At 41.4% G+C, this 17940-nt stretch overlaps 1 long non-coding RNA gene across 1 annotated transcript; it reads left to right on the forward strand.

Moving 5' to 3' along the window:
• The first annotated feature begins 1016 nt into the window (after window positions 1–1016).
• LOC116981010 lies at window positions 1017–13431 on the forward strand. Its single transcript, XR_004414140.1, has 3 exons — window positions 1017–1257; window positions 3952–4124; window positions 10754–13431. It is a non-coding gene; the product is annotated as an uncharacterized LOC116981010 (long non-coding RNA).
• Window positions 13432–17940: the final 4509 nt, after the last annotated feature.

Genomic DNA, 17940 nt, shown 5'->3' on the forward strand with positions numbered 1-17940 from the left:
AGGCTCCCGATGTTGAAATCGGAAACATCACCCATTCCTTCTCTCCAGAGATTCTGCCTGAGTTACTCCAGCATTTTGCATCTATCTTCAGTTTAAACCAGTAGCTACTGTTCCTTCCTACACAAGTATATGAATAGGACAGGTTTGGAGGGTTTTGGACCAAACGCAGGCAGGTGGAACTAGTGTAGCTGGGACATGTTGGCCGGTGTGGGCAGTTGGGTGAAGGGTGTGTTTCCATGCTATATCACTATTTCACGCTGCAAAAAGTTGTGAACACTGCCCAGTCCATCACCGGCTCTACCTGTCCACCATCGACGGGATTTATCGGAGTCGCTGACTCAAAAACGCAGCCAGCTTCATCAGAGACCCACACCATCTGGGCTGCTCACTCATAGAAACATAGAAAATATGTGCAGGAGTAGGCCATTTGGCCCTTTGAGCCTGCACCGCCAATCAATATGATTATGGCTGATCATCCAACTCAGTATCCTGTACCTGCCTTCTCTCCATACCCCCTGATCCCTTTAGCCACAAAGGCCACATCTAACTCCCTCTTAAATATAGCCAATGAACTGGCCTCAACTACCTTCTGTGGCAGAGAATTCCACAGATTCACCACTCTCATTTCACCACTGCCACCAGGAAGAAGGTACAGGAGCTTAAAAACGGTAACATCCAGGTTCAGGAACAGCTTCTTCCCTACAGCCATCAGGCTACTAAACACTACAAAATCAAATAAGCTCTGTACATCAATAGACTTTTATCATTGCACCACTATTTTGATTTTTGAGTATGTGTATACTTTTTTTCTCGTTTATCATATTGTTTACAGTGTACTGTGTTTACATATTCTGTTGTGCTGCAGCAAGTAAGAATGTCATTTTTCTAGCTGGGATACATGACAATAAAAGACTTTTGACTAGTCTTGTGTCGCGGCCGGCGCTGTGCAGGCAGGTGTCCCTGTACTGGGCAAGGCGGTCTCTATGACGTTCACGGGGAGGCGCAGCCCAGCGGCACCGCGTCGCGTCACGTCGCATCCAGGGCGCGGCCGCTGACGAACCACTTGGTGGCGACGGCGACGGCGACGGCGCGCATTGGGTCACAAGCACAAGCACAAGCAGCCGCTGGGAGGGAGCAGCTGTCTGGGTCAAAGTGACACGGCCGGGCCGGGCAGATACAGGCAGCGGGTTGGCTGGGACGGCATCCCCGGTGAACTAAGTGGGCCGCGAAGGTGATCAGGGCCTCGAGCTTTTGGCGGTGAGTCCTCGGCTTTCTGCATCTGGGGTGTTGTACTATTTTTGTTGGTAAAGACTCCATCACGGCCTAGGTTGGGAAGAAGGATCATGGAGGCCGGCAGTGGAGAGAGATGGCGTTGTGTGGCAAATCGGACTCTCAGCTTTGACCCTGGTACTCACTGTGCACAGTCCTGTACTTAGCAAAGATCCTATAGCTATGGGATCTTTGCTTAGTCCTGTACTTCGTACGTAGATAGAGACTTCGAAGTAGTAGAGAAATTGCAGCGAGATCATGTGCGATGATCCCGCATCTCTTGGAAGATATTGGTTGGAATCTTCTTAAGGAAAAGATTTTAGACGAGTCATGATATTTTCAGCCCGCAGGGGTAACAACCAAAGATTAGTTCCTCTATAATCTTTGGTAACAACTATCAGTGAATCTATAGTCGCCCAAAAGGCAGCAAAAATCAACAAAAAACTTAGGCCCCCTTGAGAATCTCTGGGCGACGTCTTAAATGAATACTTCTTGTTTATTTTTTACTATGGAGAAGATTGCGGAAGCAGGGGAATTCACGGAAGAGAAGAATGATGTTGTGAAACAGATTTATATAATGAGAGAGAAATGGTTGGTGGTCTGGAGTTGAATAAATGTAGATAAATCTTGACCAAATGTAGATAAGTCAGACCCCTGACCAAGTGTGTCCTTCGAGCATTGTGGGAAGCAAGGGAAGAAATTGCTGGGGTTCTGCTGGAGATTTTGGTGCCTACATTTTTGGAAGTTGAACCAAGGCATGGCATATACACGGTGCTCTGTGGTTCACTGTTGTAGAACGGAGAGACCTAGTGGTACAAGTAAAATACAGAATTCCCTGAAAGTTAGGATACAGGTAAACAAGATAGTGATTAAGGCATATGGCAAACTTGCATTATTAGAAGGGACATTGAGTACAAGAGTTGAGATGTAATGTTACAGCTATACAAGATGTCACACTGACAATGAAGAATCATGTGAAAATCTTGGAAATGTGGAACACTTCCCATAATTTAGGAGAATCCCATCGATAGCTTTCCCCATATACAATTGAAGTGTCTTAGTTGTTGGATATTCTGTAATTGATTTTTCCAATGAGTTATATTTTTTGTTTTAAAAATATCTTTTGTAAATTGAACTGTGTTTTATTTTGAAAAATCCAATTTTGGATTTCTAAAAGCAAACCATTTTTGCATTAAAGTGTTTTAAAAATTGTAGAAATATCATATAAAGTACAGTATGTGACATTATTACATAAACTGCACCATTATCACCTATAACCACTATTCTATGCCACTCAAACTGTTTCTTTAAAATTAATGGAAGGAATGTTTGACAATTTACGGTATTGGTTTATTATTGTCATGTGTACCGAGTTGCAGTGAAAAATGGTGTTTTGCTTACTGTCCAGGCAGTTCATACGTACATGAGAGTAATCTTGATATTTCTTGGACTATGGTCTTGCAGATATTTGATTGATTTCAGTGTAATAATCTTTGTGAGAGAATAAACTTTCAATGGTCTTTATTAACTGGAAAACTTGATTTTAGGTGTTGTTGTTGCCATATCGGCTGGAATTTCTGATGCTCTCCAATGGAACATTTTTAATTACACACCCATTTAGGGAAATTGAGAAAAATGTGTTCCTGACCTCCCATCTACCTCATTGGTGATCTTTTATCAGACTTTATCTTGCACTAAATGTTGACCCTTAACAGTGCAAAGTGGACTGCTTGATTGTAATCATGTATTGTCTATTCTTTGACTGGATTGCATGCAAACAAAAGCTTTTCACTGTTCCTCTGTACACATGGCAATGATAAACTAAACTGTTTACAAATGGAAGTGCAGAGTTGGCAAATGCTTTTGCTCTATTTTTGCAAACTTGTTATTGGAAAGTGGATGTCACTGAACTCCCCAAACAGTTTAAATTACTTTAGATCACCTTCATGAACCTTGTAAATCAAAATACCATAGAATTCCAGTTAAAGCATTGGATTCAATGATGAGCTTTGTCACTAGCAGGATACACCCGATGGTTGTTGTGCCAAAAGCGCCTTGAGTATTAGAAAGGCGCTATATAAATCCCATCCATTATTATTATTATTATTGACCTAAAGAGATGACAAGGTCTTTAGCTTGATGTGAGATCAAGTTGCCTAGACTTGGTTCTCTTAGGCTATGCTATTTGTGCCTGTTTTTAAATATATAATCCTGTGATGATTTTCGCAAAATTAGATTCCTCATCAGGCCAAATAGCAGGAAGCACAGAGTCACAGTTGGTAGTATTAGTGCCTCACAACACTGGTGACTTGGGTGTAGTCCTGAATTCCTCAGTAATCTGTGTGGAGTATCGTGACTGTCCTTGCATGCATCTTTCCTCCCATTTCCCAAAGAATTGCTGGTTGGTAGGTTAATTAATCATTGTAAATTGTCCTTGGCGTAAATAGTTGCCTGATGGTTGGTTTGGATTCAGTTGGCCAAGGCACTGTTTCCATGCTGTCTGATTCTGGCAAAATGTAATCAAAATGGGAAAAGTTGGGGAGGGGGAGGGATTTTAACATTTGGTTGACAAGTATGATTCTGCTGTTGGGAATGATAGATGTGTGAGGGAAATTTCAATTATATGCCGTGAATCGTGTTCCAAAAATTAAAAAAAATATTTTTCCATATTCTAATCCATAGCAATGGTCTGCATTCCTTGCATCGTCATTCCAGTCCTACTGTGGGTTTACAAGAAGTTCTTGGAGCCTATTGTGTATCCATTCATCTCCCCTTTTATTTCCCGTCTGTGGCCTAAAGCTGTTAAAGAAGAAACGTCCACACCAAAAATTGAAGCACATAATGGAACATTTAAGGTGACGAAGTTATAAATTGTTTTTGCAGATATCGCATATCATTCCATTTTATAATTTTTCACAAGAGGGTTTGCTGTGCAGTTTTGCAATGTGTTGATTTTGAGGGATATTCAGACCAGTGGAGCTGTTTTGGCTGCTGTAGATTATTGAGAAATTAGTTTGCACCCATCATTCTTCCTTGTACGTTACATATGTCAATAATGTGCAAAAGCTGAACTTTCTAAACTTGGGTATTTTGGGGCGCATTTTATTAATGGTCTATGACGTGATCATTGAATTACTGCCCATGCTTTCAACAAGAAAGGTAATCAGACTTGAAGGGAGGGAAGATTAAATTGCATCCATATAAATAAACATTGCTATGGTTAAAATTGCACTTTGTTAAGCTGCACAGTACTTATTTAAAGATTTTATTAAAACATGAGCTGATTTTTAAATGCACGATGTTCATGTTTTTAATCCAATTTCTCTCTTTCTAATCTATAATACTAGCTGACTGATTAATTATTGCATAATTTGACTAGACCATTGCAGAGGCTGCAACAGCCAACGGGTTCTAGCTTCAATGCATGTAGGCTGTCATCTAGTGGAGCATGACGGCAGGAGAATTAGCAGGTAGTCATTTAATAGAAAATAAGAACGGAGATATGCAAGGACAGTTTGAGTTAAAGAAAGAGGAGGTTTTCGGGCTCTTGAAAAGCATTAAAATGGATATGTTCCCAGAGCCAGGTGAGATCTGTCCCAGGTTATTGAGAGAAGCAAGAGATTGGGGGAACCTTAACGAAGATCTTTGTGCCTTCTCTAGCTGCGGGTGACGTCCCAGAGGACTTAAGAGTAGCTCCCTCTGGAAGGCGACTCCGGACTGTCAAAGCTGCAACAGCCAGACATAAAAACAATAATCAAAAATCTGTAGCCTCATTTTGCTCTGTAATTTTATTTAACTCTCATGTTTAATCACTAAAGTTTTATTATTAATGTTTAATGTTTTATATGTCATTCCTAACTGTCACTGTATGTCGTTGTCAAATGCGGGTGGAGCACCAAGGCAAATTCCTTGTATGCGAATACTTGGCCAATAAACTCATTCATTCATTAAACGTATTCATTCAATGTTGTTCCTTTGTTTAAGTAGGACAGTAGAGATAATCCAGGGAATTTTAGGCCAGTGAGCCTCAAGTCAGCAGTAGAAGCTATTGAAGAAAATTCTTTGGGATAGTATTTGTACCCACGTGGAAGAAAATTAGTTAATTAGGAACAGTCTGTGTGTCTTTGTGCATGGCAGGTCATGTCTTACTAACTTGATCAAGATTGTTTGAGTTGTGGAAAAAGGTGATCGACAAGGATTAGGTGGTGGAAACATGGATTTTAGTTTGGCATTTGATAAAGTACCCTATGGTAGGTTGATCCAGAATATTAAATTGCATGGGATTAACAGTGATTTAGTCATATGGATTCCATTATCCAGAGGGTTGTGGTGGAAGAAGACAGGGTTGCAGTGGAAAGAAAATATTTCAGTTGACGGTCTGTAACCTTCGAAACTGGTGTTATGCAGAGATAATTTCTGGGACTTCTTTCGCTTGTAATATATGTATAAAGGACAGATGTAAACATAGATGGGTCGGTTAATAAGCTACCAAGTTAATAGACATCAAGGTTGGTGATTTCACGGATTATGAGGAAGGCTATCAACCCATACAGCGATTATATAGATCAGCTACAGAAATGGGCGTGGAAATGGCAGATGGTTTAATATGAGCAGGTTTGAAGTGTTGCACTTTGGCCGGTCGAATGGAAGGGGGAAGTATACAATTATTAGCAGGACCGTGATCAGCATTGAGGTGCAGAGGGATCTTGGTGTCCAAGTCCATACCTCCTGAAAGTGGCAACACAAGCAGAGAGAAGGCTTGTGGCGTTTGCCTTCATAAGTCAGGGCATTGGGTATAAGAGTCAGGGCGTTGTGTTGCAATGGACTTTGGTTAAGCTGTGATGGACTTTGGTTAAGTTGTATTTGGAGTATTGCATACAGTTCTGGTTGCTCTATTACATAAAGGATGGAGAGTCTTTGCAGAGGAAGTTTGTCAGAATGGTGCCTGAATGGGGGGGTAGTAGGTACATGGTGAGTTTGGACAGACTTTGATTGTTTTCTTCAGAACGCTGGAGGGTGAGGAGCGACCTGACAGAAGTACATAAAATGATGAGAGGTGTAGATAAAGTAGACAGTCAGAACTTTTTTCCCCAGAGTGGACATATCAAATACTAGAAGGCATAGGTTTAAGGTGAAAGAGGCAAAGTTTAATGGCAACATACAGGGCAGATGTTTTTTTCTTACACAGAGGCTGGTGAGTGCCTGGATTGTGCTGCCTGGGGCAGTGGTGTGACAGATATGATAGTGGCATTTGAGAGGAATGGAGGGATATGGATTACATGCAGGCAGATAAGAGTTTGTCTTGACATCATGTACATCGTCAACATTGTGGGCTGACGGTCTTGTTCCTGTGCATGCTGTTCTATTAGGTTCCAGGGAAATAAGTGGAGGAGTAGGACTGATGGGAATGTTCTGAGAATTAGAATAAATGTGACAGTCTTCTTCTGTGTTGTAAGGCAATATCAGAAATATGATCTCCTGGGTTCATATGATCCTGTTAATTGGATTGTGTGTTGGGGAAAACTATAAATAACTAATCTGCAACACAATAGAATTGTCCAGTGGAACAGAGCATAAGAAGCAAGAGCTGCCACCTGGCTCTTCAAGCCTAATCACAAATCTACCTCCACATTTCCGTGTGATTCCTATCTACCATGGTTCCACTAATATCAATTTATTAAAATGTACCAGATTAGAATTTAGTGACGATATCAAGCCGGCTTGGGATGAATAAAAATTTATGTAATCATCTGCAGTTTTGTTATCTTGCTGCTTTTCACCATATTCATTTGCATGCATTTTATCCAATATTCATTCTTCTGTTATGATTATTACAGGGGAGAAAGAACAGACGTAAGAAAGTGAGAGCATGTGACATCAAAGCTCAGAAGCTGCTATCTGTAGAGTTTTAGCACAGATAATATCAGCAGTGCTTCACAGACCACTGAAGGAAATCATTAATCGGCTGGCACTAATAAAGGAACCAAATACTATTCTGCTGCAGAGTCTGTAATAGCTTTTGTTCATAGTCCAAGACAGTAAGGGTGTATTTCTTCCAACAATGTTTGGCTAAGTGAAATTCCCTTTTGGATTTTTGCGACTTATTTCAATTTATCTTTAAAATTCCACACAATCGGCATCCATTCTTTGCTGTGAAAATCTGATATCCCATACAATCCTGAAAATTAAAAAAATACTGAGGACTAAAATTCTCAGCAGGAAAGGGAATAAAATGAGTGTTCAAACAATTTCCAATCTCACGTTAAATCAAAGATAGACACAAAAAGCCAGAATACCTCAGAGGGACAGGCAGCATCTCTGGAGAGAAGGAATGGGTGACATTTCTGGTCGTGACCCTTCAGACTGGTAGCGATGAGGGAACAAGAGATATAGACGATGATCTAGAAAGATAAAGAACAATGAATGAAAGATATGCAAAAAGGTAATGATGATAAAGGAAAAAGGCCATTGTTAGCTGCTGGTCTCACCTTAAAGCAACTGAACGGCAGCTGAGATATATATGAATCATCATTAGCCACTGGTGATGTGCCATATGCGGGTGGCTAATGGGTTTCTATTTAAGAAGTGCATCTATTTAAGAAGGGCTGCAGAGAAAAACTTGGAATTACAGACCAGTAAGCTTAGCATCTCTGGTAGGTAAGTTACTGGAGAGGATTCTGAGGGATAAAATATGTGCATTTGGGTTAATTAGGTATAGTCAGCAAGACGTTATGTCTGGGAGATCATGACTCATGAATTTGACTGACTTTCTGGAAGAAGTAATCAAGAAGGTTGATGAGGGCAGAGTTGTAGGCATAGTCAATGTGGACTTCAGCAAAGCCTTGCACAATAGGCTGTTTGGGAAGGTTACGTCCTTGGAGGATTCAGGGCTAGCTAACATTGTACAGAATTAGCTTTGTGGTAAGATGCAAAGGGTGGTGATGGAAGGTTACTTTTGTACTGGAGACCTGTGGCTAGTGCTGTGCCTCGGAGATCACTACTGGGCCCATTGATGTTTGTCATATGTCAACGATTAGGATGAAAATATATAAGGTATGAATAGTAAGCTTGTTGATGACACAAAAATAGGTGGTATGCTTACTAATGATGTGAACCTTCATGATGTGGGACTTATCTATAACTTGACTCTTGCTGGTAATGTAGAACAGATTCTGAAGAGAAGCTGATTAATTGCCCTGTAAAAGTTCACATCAGTGATAAAGTGGAGGAGTCCATTGAAAGGTGGAGTTTCAAACATAGCTAGTACCAAAAATGTTATTGCCTTGCTTTGCTTTATAGTTATTTTTACAGATTGTAGTTTTCTGGTAATTACCTGGTAAATATTTCACATTATTACAGGAAGTCTTGCAGTGTTTTACCTTTTTTTTATTCCGGCTATTTATAAAATATCCCTCCAGGGATCCACACAAGGACCTTGTTTCCAGATTTTTTGCAGGCTGTATTTTTAACTGACTAAAAAGTGTGCAACAGATGTAGTGATTATTCCCTCTCCATTCTCCTTGCCACTGGTACCTCGCCCTTGAATTTATTTGTGTTGTTTCTCACTGTCGGGAAGCTTCTTGATATTAATTTTATTCAAGCTTTTGTTTATTTCTCCCCAGCTGTAGATTAGACCTGTTTTAGTTTTAAAGGTGTTATAAAACTAGGTGTCCTTTGTATTAAATGATGGAATTATAGATGAACCATGAAAAAACAAACAACTCTGTCCCAAAAAGTTGCCCTAATTCAGGTACAAGTACATTTTTGATTATGCACATATATAACAATTACAGCACGGAAACAGGCCATCTCGACCCTTCTAGTCCGTGCCGAACACGTATTCTCCCCTAGTCCCATATACCTGCGCTCAGACCATAACCCTCCATTCCTTTCCCGTCCATATAACTATCCAATTTATTTTTAAATGATAAAAACGAACCTGCCTCCACCACCTTCACTGGAAGCTCATTCCACACAGCCACCACTCTCTGAGTAAAGAAGTTCCCCCTCATGTTACCCCTAACCTTCTGTCCCTTAATTCTCAAGTCATGTCCCCTTGTTTGAATCTTCCCTACTCTCAGTGGGAAAAGCTTATCCACGTCAACTCTGTCTATCCCTCTCATCATTTTAAGGACCTCTATCAAGTCCCCCCTTAACCTTCTGCGCTCCAAAGAATAAAGCCCTAACTTGTTCAACCTTTCTCTGTAACTTAGTTGCTGAAACCCAGGCAACATTCTAGTAAATCTCCTCTGTACTCTCTCTATTTTGTTGACATCCTTCCTATAATTAGGCGACCAAAATTGTACCCCATACTCCAGAATTGGCCTCACCAATGCCTTGTACAATTTTAACATTACATCCCAACTTCTATATTCAATGCTCTGATTTATAAAGGCCAGCACACCAAAAGCTTTCTTTACCACCCTATCTACATGAGATTCCACTTTCAGGGAACTGTGCACAGTTATTCCCAGATCCCTCTGTTCACCTGCATTCTTCAATTCCCTACCATTTACCATGTACGTCCTATTTTGATTTGTCCTGCCAAGATGTAGCACCTCACACTTATCAGCATTAAACTCCATCTGCCATCTTTCAGTCCACTCTTCCAACTGGCATAAATCTCTCTGTAGACTTTGAAAATCTACTTCATTATCCACAACCCCACCTATCTTAGTATCATCTGCATACTTACTAATCCAATTTACCACACCATCATCCAGATCATTGATGTACATGACAAACAACAGTGGACCCAACACAGATCCCTGTGGCACCCCACTAGTCACTGGCGTCCAACCTGACAAACAACCATCCACCATTACTCTCTGGCATCTCCCATTCAGCCACTGTTGAATCCATCTTGCTACTCCACCATTAATACCCAACCATTGAACCTTCTTAACCAACCTTCCATGAGGAACCTTGTCAAAGGCCTTACTGAAGTCCATATATACAACATCCACTGCTTTACCCTCATCAATTTCCTGAGTAACCTCTTCAAAAAATTCAAGAAGATTAGTCAAACGTGTGCTTTTTTTCTTTTTCTACACTTCACTTTCATTTTATCCCCTTTTTTTGCTACGACACATTATGTACCTGCTAATTGCAAGAGTGGTGGGTGATTCACTCATTTCCTTGTGTAATGAGTGATTTGGATCAAGAAAACACCTTTATTTAATATGTGGATTTGGTTTGTACATGTACATCTTACCTGATGTGACAGATGAGTTAAAATAATTCAGTTTATTGTCCTTTAATAATTTATTTATTTGAGGCAATAGAGTAATCAATGTTTCTGGTGATTCTTTCTGAATGCATGCTTGTCACTGTGAGACAGAGTGTTGGTCAACAGAACCATGATGCTGAATTCCAATCGACTGCTAATAACTTGAATTGAAGAAAAATAACAAACTTGTTTTAATTTCCCATAGGTGCCACTGATATATAGAGTTGTAATTGATCACATGTCCTTTTTCTTTAGTCTGACCATTCATCTATGAAGGGAGATGGGGATTGCATTAACAACACTGCAGATGGCATCAACACAAGAATTATCAGATACTTCAGACAAAAAGACCGATTAAGATCTTCATGAAGCCTTGAATAATATGTTATAATATTTAAAAGAATAACTAATTTTATTGACCAGCTTAAAATTAATGTATAAAAATTCCAATGTTTTGCTATATGTTAAACTTCATTCCGATTTGTTTAATCATTTCCTTTTATGCAATTCTGTAATATATTTCTTTAGTTCTGTAATTGTGGACAAATATCCCATAAGTGTCTTGATTGCTGCATTATGTTAGAGATGTTATTGCATAGATTATAATTCTTGGTTGAGAACACTATAGTTGTACTGTAATTAGTAAAGTGGCTCCTAATTAAATATGAATAAAAGCATTCCCTTATAGCTGCAATATTGGATTACACCAAGAATATGGACAGCAACTCTTTGATCAGTTCTCTTGTCCTTACTTGCATGTAACTGGCTGTTCTGCTGGTGCAACTCAATATAAAATGGTCTGTTTAATCTGACAATTGGCCCCTTTTTACTTTGTCATTCAGTATCTGCTATGCAGATATTTCTGAGGGAACATGTGGATGGATATTTTAATCCTGAAAAGATAGTTGGGGGGGGAAATATAGAAGTTAGCTGAAAGTTCAGTATTTGGGCATTGCTGAACTTCAGAATTGTCTTAGATGGGGCATATCTATTTTCATTTGAGTGATGCAAGGAGATCATAAAGTTTATAGTTTGATTTAAATTTTCTGTAGGACTTATCCTGCTACATATGATAGCATTTAGTGAAGATGGTCAGTTGTTCCAGATTTATTACCCATCTGCATTGTGTTGACATTAGCTGAGATCAAAATTCAATATAAATAGTCCAGATTTTGAGTTAGGACACCTACATACCACCCTAATTATAATTTATAGTTAGGTGTTTCTGGAAGGATTCAACTGGATTGTTGTGTCCTTTATTCTGATGTAGCTAGGCCTGTATGTGAAGACTAGCAAAGAGCGGATGGTACTGAGCTAGCCAAGCAGGAGTTAGTAGCTTCAGGAGAGCTGAAATATACTTGATGGAAATTGGATGAGAATTTTATAAGCCAACAGGGAGAACATTTATTCTGAGATTCGCAGTAGAGTTCTATTGGGTGAACAGCCATTTCTCACCTAGCTAAACCTGGGAGTTGTGAAATTCAACCTGTTTAAAATATCTTTGGCTTTATTGCCATCTTGTGGAGGTTTATCAATACTCTTGCAGTAAATGTAAAAGTTGTGGGCATGGTCTGCAGATGCCCCTTTTGCAAAGCAGCGAAACTGGGCTTATAAAGGACATGGTGGTCTGTTCTTTTGAGGTTGCCCTGAAACCACAATAGAATTGTGAAACAATATCCTAGAGTGTTAGGATATGAAAATGTTTTTTTCCCCTTCATACTCTCTCTCTCCTCCTCTCTCACTTGTACCCTTGTACTCTGTCTCCCTGCAATGAATGTATATGGTAATACCCACATAGCCTTTTGTTCCATTTGTGGAGCTTCATTTGAAGAAACCTGGTGTAATGAATGTATATGGTAATACCCACATAGCCTTTTGTTCCATTTGTGGAGCTTCATTTGAAGAAACCTGGAATTGATTGTTTCTCAACCAGAGATGTGCAAATGGAAGAATGAGGAAGAAAACAAGAATTTTACTTTACATAAATTGGATTTCATGCATAATGTCAGAAGACAGTTTAATTCGGAATTTGTCACGGTATTTTTGAAATAAACATAGTTGCAATGTGTGGAATACTTCATCTTTGCGTACATCAATTATCATGGATAATTGAACTATGATGGTAAAAAAAAGTTTTGAATCCGTCATATGGCTTAGGAGTCCATTCATCCAATTGCTTCAGTGCTACGTCCTTCAAAGAAGAGTTCAAATATATAATAGTACCTTAAAATATATACCCAATTCCATTACTGTTAAATTTACTTTACCAACATTTTAAACAATCCAAATCCAGAAACACTAACATTGCCCAAGGATATCAATGACAAATTTTTACAATATTATCAAACACTTTATTCAGCCAAAACGACAGATTGTCCTGCGAGAATGGAAACATTCTTACAGAAATGTAATTTTACAGGCTTAGATCTGAATGAGAGAGAATTATTAGGTGCTGAAATATCAGTAAAAGATATTGAAGAGTCCATTAGATCTTTGAAAAACGGAAAGGCTGCAGGTCCTAATGGTTTAAACTCTGAATTTTATTAAAAAATTTAATGATCTGATCTCTCCACGTCTACAGACATTATATAATTATGCTTTCACTCAACAGAAATTGCCAGAAACTCTTAACGAATCAACAATAACACATACCAAAAACGGATAAGGATCTTGAGTAAAGGTTACCCTTCAGATTCCTTTTAAATCTCTTCCCCTTCACGTTAAACCTATGCCCTCTGGTCCTCGATTCACCTACTCTGGGCAAGAGACTACATCTACATGACCTATTCCTCTCATGGTCTTATACGGGTGATTCTTCAGTAAGTGTCTACTTTTATGTCCCGCTACTTTGAAAATCTGTAATTCTATCCCTTTTCTTCTTTTTCTATATTGTTAATAAACATAATCCTCATGAATAAAGATTAAACCCTCAATTAATAAAGTGTTTTTTTTATGTTTGTTCCCGATGTTCGATGCCCCCCACCCCACCGAAAATCGCATGTCCCGAAGATTACGAGTGAAATTTCGTCAGCATATTTATTTAATGGGGGATCTATCTGAAATGAAAATACTTTTAAACGGTAGGTATTAATAATTAAAATATTTATCACCCTTAAAAAAAATTCCTCTTCTAGACAAAAATTATAAATCTTGCCGTTTTTTTCAAAACATTCTTGTCCCGATGATTGAGGTCATTACCGTCACTCAGCTTGAGCCGTCCCACATGGCTATAAATAGAATAAATGCGAACCTCCGGCCTCAAAAGACAGCGAAATTCAAAAGTCCCCTACTTTGTGAATTTCTCCTGATTCGCGGGACGAGAAGCGTATGAAAACTCAGTTTTCTGCTGCATAACAGGTACGTACATTTATTGAAATGAAATGATGTTGTTTGGCCTGCCCTGTGCTGGAAATGGAAATGGAAATAAAATGAGTTGTTTGGCCTGCCCTGTGCTTGAATTGGAAATTAAGTGAAAATGAAATGAGTTGTGGGTGGCCTGCCCTGTGCTTGAAATTGAAATGGAAATGAAATGAAATGAATTGAGTTGTTTGGCCTGCCTGAAACCATTCATTTCAGCCTACATGGCCCCTATTAGCCCAGAAACGAGTCCCTTTTGTCCAACATGCCCGTATTAGCCCAGGAGGAGCATTTTGGCATAATAGGCCTGTGCCATGCCAGAAAAAGTGCCTTTCCCTGAGATTTCACTCAGATTTGTTTGGCCCATCAGGCCTGTACTAGCCCAGGAGGAGTCCCATCGGCCCATCAGTAAGTATTCCCCCTGCAAGTCTTAAAACTCACCCCAGTATTTTTCTCCCTCCCTTCATTGGCTTCCTGTGAGATCCAGGCCAGGATAGACTTTCCTCCTTCATTGCTGTGATCTGCGGAAAAAGATGAAAATGTTCTAAAATTGATTCTCCACCCTCTCCCCCTTCACTCTCACAGTGTCGCTCACCTGTTTTGGGCAGAATTTCTGGCAGTTTCTGAGCTGCCAGCCCACCAACCCTCAGTGACTGAGCTACCAGCCCTGAGTGACTGAACTGCCCACCAGGCCTGAGTGACTGAGCTGCCATCCTACTAGGCCTGAGTGACTGAGCTGCCAGCCCACCAGGCCTGAGTGACTGAGATGCCAGCCCACCAGGCCTGAGTGACTGAGCTGCCTGAGTGACTAAGCTGCCAGCCCACCAGGCCTGAGTGACTGAGCTGTCAGCCCACCAGGTCTGAGTGACTGAGCTGCCAGTCCAAGAATCCATTCGGCCCACAATATCCAAACTAGCCCTCTGGAAACCAGTCCCTTCGGCCCACAACACCTATACTAGCACTCCAGAAAGTGCCCCCACCCCGAACCCCACTGGCTACCAAAATTGGAATTGGTGGAGAGGTGGAATATTGCGTTGGGGGACCAGCCCTCCCGTGTGAACATGGGCCACTTAGTCTAGTTCTTGCTGAAAATCACCACTTTTTTCGGCAGTAAACTGTTACGAAGGTTATGACGGATATGACTGAATGCAATGGGCAACCTGGAAAAAGAAGAGAAAATTTATTAAATTCTCTAAAAGATTGCGCCAAACATATTTTTCCCATAGTAGAGATGTTCATCTATGTGAAACAACAAAAATTTTAGTTTTATTTTCGGGTTTCCAGAAACTTGAAAGTAGACAGTTACTGAAGAATCACCCATACACCTCTATAAGAACGCTCCTCATCCTCCTGCACCAAGGAATAACGGAATCAAGGGATATGGGGAGAAAGCAGGAACGGGGTACTGATTTTGGATGGTCAGCCATGATCATATTGAATGGCAGTGCTGAAGGGCCGAATGGCCTACTCCTGCACCTATTTTCTATGTTTCTAGCTGCAGCAAATTCCACCCCTTTCCCGCCACTCCTTTCTCATGCCAAACCCAGATGCACAAATATTTCTCCCACTATCCTGCCCCACCTGACCCCTTCCCCCTATATCCTTTCTTCTCGCTTCACATTTCACTCCTCTACTTATCCTATAGCCTTTTAGCCTTTGTCCATCCATCTGCCAATAAAACTCCCCCTCATCTGTATCTATCAAGTCTTCTTAGTAAGCCCACATCACAAGATTAGAAATTGTTCAGCCAGAGCTGAACACGCTTCTCGGCATCTGCATACAATGGCGTCTTGTGCGTAGTGGTGGAAAGATTGGTGGAAATAGGGCCCCTTATCAAGTATGATACTTTGTTTTGCTCCCACCTCTTTTTCATCTTTCTCCTCTCTACTACAATCAGTCAAAGTATAATCTTGATCCCAAAAATGTCACATATCCTTCTCTTCCAGAGATGCAGTCAGACCTGCGCTACTCCAGCACTTCGCCAAAGACCCGGGTTTGATCCTATGGGTGCTGTCTATTCTCCCTGTGAGCGGGTGGGGGGGGGGGGGGGGGGGGGGGTTTCCGGGTGCTCTGGTTTCCCCCCATACTCTAAAGACGTAATTGGCTTTGGTAAATTGTAAATTGTTCCGAATGCGTTGGATAGTGCTAGTGTACGAGTTGATCGTTGACGAAGAGGACTCGGTGAGCCGAAGGGCCTGTTTCCACGCTGTATATCTAAAGTCTAAAATCTCCATTAACTTTCCTAAGTTCCCTAGTCTTCATTTCTTTCGCCACGGTAAAACCCCTGTCTGAAAGTTACACATGCTAGAATGTTGAGTTACCACTTCTTCCTGTCTTTCAACCATATTGCTTGGATAGCAAGGCAAACAAATTCTCTTGTGCTAATCAATACCCTCATGTTATCTGCCTGAAGGGCCTGACCCACTGACGCAACTTTACAGCGACAGTCTTCGACCTTCAAGCTCAAGGGCACTCGCCTGGAAAACCTCGAGCTGGATCGACCGTCAGCGATGAAACCGCGAGATGGATCGACTGACCGCACACACACACACACATCGCAAAGGCTGGGACCAGGGAAAGCGGGCAGCGCTGTCTGAAATTCACATCCGCAATGAACAGAAAGGTAAAAGAAGGCTGGCACAGTGTACGGGTAAGTCCTTCAGAGAGTGCGGGGGGGGGGGGGGGGGAAGGAAAGGGCAGAGAGGGGGAGAGATGGGGTGGAGACACTTTTAAGAAGCCAGACAACTTATAATAAAGTTTAGCGGGCATTAAAATTACCGGTCGGTTTTCCTTGGTCCTGAAAACTCCAATGAGCCAATTAAAATGCCCGGTCAGCGAAGGAGATTACTTACTGCTGCCCTCGACTGCTTGTAGCTACATAGCGACCCCGCTCCACTGCACTACGAGTTCAAAAGAACCATGCCGACCAATTTTTATTCGCGGAAAAATTTTCAACATGCTGAAAAAATGTCCTTGACCAGACTGAGGCTGCGAGTATGCGGGAAGTTCCCTCGAGCCTGAAGGAGAGTTCCAGTGACCTCATAGGGCCTCCTAGGACCACGTGTCGACCATGCTGCTAGTTTGAGTCGAGGGCAAACTCTTCTAAACTTGCAGATTAGGTTGCCGCAGTGGGACAGCCATGTCTTATCACTTCTCCCGCTCATTGGTTTGACTTAACAAAAACCTTCCGAGTGTTTCCCAATCAGAAACCTTGGATGAACTTTGAGATCCGCACTCTCCTGAAGTCCAGACACAGGGCATTCACCTCCGATGATACAGTGGCCTACATGAAGACCAGATACGACCTTGGTAAGGCCATCAGAAAGGCCAAAAGGGACTTCTGCTCCAAACTGGAGGACGAGACAGATGTTCGGCAGCTGTGGCAGGGTCTGAATGCAATCACCTCCTACAAGGCAAAACCAGGAGGCAGCTCGAATGCCGGTGTAACATCACTCCCTGACGAGCTCAATGCATTTTACGCACGCTTTGACAGGGAGAATACTGATGTGCCTTCCCGATCCCCCATTCGCTGCGATGGCATTTCAGTCTCAGTCACAGAGGCCGATGTCAGGAAATCCTTCAGAGGGGTGAACCCCCGAAAAGCACCTGGTCCTGATGGTATACCCGGCCGTGTTCTAAAAACCTGTGCGGACCAACTGGCGGGAGTTTTTACGGACATTTTCAATCTCTCACTTCTGAGGTCTGAGGTCCCCACCTGCTTTAAAAGGGCATCAATTATACCGGTGCCCAAGAAGAGTAAGGTGACATGCCTCAATGACTATCGACCAGTGGCACTAACGGCGGTGGTGATGAAGTGCTTTGAGAGGTTGATCATGGAGCAAATCAACTCCTACATCGACAAAAACCTGGACCCACTGCAGTTCGCGTACCGCCACAACAGATCAACGGTGGATGCGATCTCGCTGGCCCTCCACTCCGCACTGGACCACTTGGACAACAAAAACTCATATGTCAGGCTGTTATTCATTGATTACAGCTCGGCATTTAACACAATCATCCCCTCCAAACTGGTTACCAAACTCGCAGAACTGGGTCTCTGCGCATCCCTCTGCAACTGGATCCTC

Source organism: Amblyraja radiata, chromosome 1 (assembly GCF_010909765.2).
Source record: "Amblyraja radiata isolate CabotCenter1 chromosome 1, sAmbRad1.1.pri, whole genome shotgun sequence".
NCBI classification, from domain to species: domain Eukaryota; kingdom Metazoa; phylum Chordata; class Chondrichthyes; order Rajiformes; family Rajidae; genus Amblyraja; species Amblyraja radiata.